This window comes from Trichosurus vulpecula, chromosome 2 (genome assembly GCF_011100635.1).
Source record: "Trichosurus vulpecula isolate mTriVul1 chromosome 2, mTriVul1.pri, whole genome shotgun sequence".
Classification (NCBI taxonomy): Eukaryota; Metazoa; Chordata; class Mammalia; order Diprotodontia; family Phalangeridae; genus Trichosurus; species Trichosurus vulpecula.
In genome coordinates this window covers 346,411,281-346,415,745 of record NC_050574.1, presented here as the reverse complement: position 1 = coordinate 346,415,745, position 4,465 = coordinate 346,411,281, and the positions used below count along the sequence as shown (strand labels likewise).

Here is a 4,465-nt window from a genome sequence, read left to right as displayed (position 1 = left end):
AGATCTCTTAGGAAACCGTCCACCTCCTGGATTGTACCATCTGTAGTCATCTCTCCTTCCCTTTACCCCTTCTGACGACTTTCATTGGGCTGGCCCGCCGTGCTAGGAGCGGTAGAATCCGGATCTCTCTGGCCCTCCCTCGACCTTTCTTTCTTTCTGCTCTCTGACACCGACTAATTCTAGCCCACCCCTGCTTTTCCCGGGCTTTTGGATTATTCCGCCTCCTTCCAGGGTGACCTTCGAACTTTAATATCGCTCCGAATAACCTACTTGCCTCTGTTTTCCCATTATAGGGTTATAGTTAACGCGAAATAAAGAGGACCTTTTTAAAAAATTAATAAAAGCATTACATTCTGATACCTTGCCTGCCCCCAACCCAAGCTTTTTCGGTCACGTGGCCTGTGCACTCCTAAGGGCCGGGGTTATTAAAACCAGAACCAGTGGGATGGAATCCCCATTGCCATTTCCGTTCATCGAAGAAAAACGTCATTTCCTTGGCAATACCCTTTGACCTCGTTCCCATCGCTCTCACACCCTATAAATGGAGAGAGCTTGTTTTCCCTTCCTTACGACGTGTATCTTTCTGGACAGCTAAAAACAATAACAGGGGACCCAAATAGCAAGAAAGTGAGTTTCTAAAAACATCCCTAGTAAAAGAGAAATTCCCGAGATGCACTGCGCCTTGGGAAGGCGGGTTGGGAGAAGGGGTGGGGCTTAGGGGGAATCATTTGACTCTCGAGGCCCCGCCCCCTCTGCCACTGCTCCTGGAATCGCCGAAGTCCGCAGTGACAGAGCTGAAGGGCTTCCTCCCTACCCGGCCGCTCGCCCAGTCCTCGGCAGCTCGCGCCACAGTAGGTGAGCACCGGGCGGAGGAGGGCGGGAGGGAGGGCGGGCAGACGTGTCGAGTGCGGCCTTGTCCGGGTCGGCACCGGAGGGAGATGCCGTTTAGCGCCTGCTCGGGCCGGTCACGGTATCGGGCTCTTCCCCCAGGGCGGAGGCGAGCGCTGCCGGCCGTTATGAGCCTTCGTTGGGGGCCCGCAGAGCCTCAGGAGCGTAGTGGCCTCCCGGCGAGCTCCCGGGCTGCAGCTCTGCGGCTGGGGGGAGGGGGTCCCCCGTCTGGGGAGTCACCTGGCTCTGGGAGTGGCCGTGAGGGCTCCGTCCCTGATGCTGCCCGCGACTCGGAGGCTGTTCCTAAAGGCTTTAACCCCGCGACGGAAAGTCGAAGAGCATTTAGGTATTTTCAGGTCTTCTGGAGTCACGGGGAAGGGCAGAACGTGGAGACGTTTGAAATGCAAACCTTTTATTTCTCTGCCTTGAAAACCAAAGCCTAACTTATGTGCATTTCCCTATATATGTACGTGTATGTATGTCTACATATATGTATGTGTATAAAACATACGGTATACACAACATATATTAAACTGCATCCTTAAATAGGTAGTGATGCGTCAGTCCAGATGGGATGGGGAGGAGTTGAAGAACATGGTATTGCAGCATCTTGGTCTGTAGGAGGGCCATGTTAACCCATGGGGAAGTGGATTGCCATTGATTTATCACGGATCAGAAAAGGAAGGCAATACTGATTTGCTAGGGCGAGGATTAGAATATAAACCAAATATTTATTAAACAGTAGTCTACCTCAATTTTAGGTTATATGTCTATGTTGCTTCCTTCCTATCTTGGACCCTTCTGGTGTGTTGGCGTTTTTCCTTTTTTTTTAAATTTCGTAGACATTTTTACAGGTGCTTCCCTCCCCCGTCCCCCCCCCAGCCCTCTCCGATTTTATCCAGATCTTAGTAGCTGCTCCTAACCATTAGCAAATAATGATAAACGAATCGGACTTACGGTCGGTTTTAGGCGGGGGAGAGGGGCCGATTTTTTTTTGTTTGTTTTTTTGTAATTTGCTTATAACCTCAGTCACCTTTCTTTTGGATTTCCTAGCTGTAAAATTCCAGGTGACCTGGGTTGGTTGTCAGGGTTGTTATTTTGTAAAGCTGCAGATACTCAAGGCATTTTATTTACAAAACACAAGCAACCGTCTTTTCTGAATGACTAGGAATTTTGTGCTGCTGGAGGTACTGCTGCTTCTTTTGGAATATGTTATTCCCCAAACAGTGCTACCTTAGAAGTGGGTATGTTTTAGTTTCGGGATAAACTATGTCCATTATATGTAGCTAACTTAGACCGAACCTTGAATTTCCCCCTCCCTTCACAATATAAGCTGCGCTATGAAAATTACTGATTTGATTGTGAAATTTAGAACATGATTCACTTTTCATAATGTAACTGTAATGTTACAGATCAGTAGTTAAGTCTGTCATTTAAATGTAATCTAAGAACATGTTCAAGAAAATAGGAAAAATATATATATAATTTGGCTTGGATAGGGTTTTATTAAATCAAAAAGAAGAAAAAACTTGCCACATTGATTAATCAGATTCGGAAAGAAAGTTGAAAGTTCCCACCTGATCCTTTCTCTCCCCCTCCCTCCTCCCCAGGTTTTCAACGCTTTGTGTTTTCTGGTTGTGAGCCTGGCACATTGTTAGATTTTATATGTGTGGGGAACTCCTAGAAAGGAAACTACATAGGTGGGCGGCTCTCAGTCCCTGTGTGTTTATAAAGCTTTGTGCTAAGCACTGGGGATACAAAGAAAGGGGAAAGACAGCCCCTTCGCCCCAGGAGCTCACAGTCTTAATGGTAGAGACAACAAGCAAACACATACAAACAAGTTATATACACGATAAATGGGAAATAATTAACAGAGGGTAGATACTAAAATTAAGAGCGTCAGGGAAAGGCTTTTTATAGAAAATGGGATTTTAGCTGATACTTAAAAGAAGCCAGGAGACTGAGATGAGGGCTAGAATTCCAGGCATTTGGGAAAGCCAGAGAAAATGCATGGGAACTAAGAGATAGACTATTGTCATTGGATTAAAGAGTTTGTTCATGAGGAGTTGTAAAGTGTAAGAAGACTGGACTGCTAGGTTATGAAGGGCTTTGAATGCCAAGCACGAATTTTGTATTTTATCCTTGAGGGGATTTGGAGCCACTGGAGTTTATTGAGTATGACAGTGACATGGTCAGCCTGAACTTGACAACTGGAGGATAGATTGGTTTGGAGAAAAACTTGTGATAAATCCACCAGAAGGCTATTATTGCAGTTGTCCAGGTCTGAGATGTTAGGAGATGAAGTTCTACACTAGATTTAAATTGGTGGTAGAGTCAGAGGAGAGAAGGAGGGATATTAGAGAGATGTTGCAAGGGTGAAATCAGCAGGCCTTGGCAATGGCTTGGATGTGAGGAGTGTCGAGAGAGTCAAGGATAACACCTGGTTTGTGAGCCTCAGGGGGACTGGGAGAGTGGGCTTGCCTGATAGGAAATAGGGAAGTGGGGATGGAAGGGAGTATTTAGGGAGAAAATGATGAGTTCACTTTTAAACAGGTTGAATTTAAGATAGACATTCAGTTCAAGATATCTGAAAGGCAGTTGGAAATTCCAGACTCAAGGTCACTGGATAAATAGAGACGATAGTTAAATCCATGGGAGCTGAGATCACTAAGTGAAGCTAATATGGATGGAGTTTTAGAGTTACCTGGGACTCCAAAAGATTAAGTGACTTGACTGTGGCCACATCTCCAGTTAAGTGTCAGCAATGGATCTTGAACACAAGTGTTCTTCACTCTTAATATCAGTCTTCCATCCGTAATGGCAAACTCCCTTTCAGTTTGCTGACATGTGCTGACAAGTAAAATTAGTGCCCTAAGTTCTATAACCAAACTTCCCGCAGGTATGAAAAGGACTCTTCTGGTATGTGCAAGGCATAGAACCTACCAATTAGAGAGTCTCCCCTGACCTCTAAATAGAGGACAAAACAAATCACTTCATATCCAAGGAAGTGTTACTTCATTGCCCAGTTGAATCTCCACCAAAAAAGGATGGTTTCCTCCAGGTTTCTGAAAGGTCTGAGGCAGTCCAGACTGAGTGAGACAGAGGAAAATTACCAGGAAAGCCATTTCAATCTGGCTGATGTCATCAAGATTATATATAATATTTGTTGTGTTAAATTTAATTAGGATAGGGAAATAAAGGAAAGGATTTTAAATCAGCATGATTAACCCACTGCAGCTGAGAACTCCTGGGTTAAAGAGATCCACCAGCCTCAGCCTTCCAGGTAGCAGAGATTGCTGGTGAACACCACCACACCCAGTCATACAACTATTTTTATAGACCAGTATTTTTGTGACCTGAGGGTATCATCCCTGAACCCCTGAGGATATGGCTACATAGGATTTTGTATTGCAGACCAAAAGGTACATTTCAGCTGATAAGAGTTTTACTAGAAGTATTTAGATAGGTGCACACGTTCACATACAAAATCTCTTCCATTGAAATTCTTTGTGACCCAGTTGTAATCCATTTTGGCAGCTTTTTTTGTGAACCAGTTCTATAGTGTGTTATTCATTAT

At 44.8% G+C, this 4,465-nt stretch overlaps 1 protein-coding gene across 2 annotated transcripts in view; it reads left to right on the top strand.

Moving 5' to 3' along the window:
* Positions 1 to 496: 496 nt before the first annotated feature.
* Positions 497 to 4,465, top strand: part of ATP6V1A (ATPase H+ transporting V1 subunit A) — a 47,489-nt gene continuing 43,520 nt past the window's right edge. The window contains exon 1 of one of the 2 annotated variants that reach the window (XM_036744945.1): positions 497 to 855. The gene's annotated coding sequence lies outside the window, so the exon portion shown is untranslated. The remainder of the gene's footprint in view (positions 856 to 4,465) is intronic. The other variant, XM_036744946.1, reaches the window with a different exon arrangement.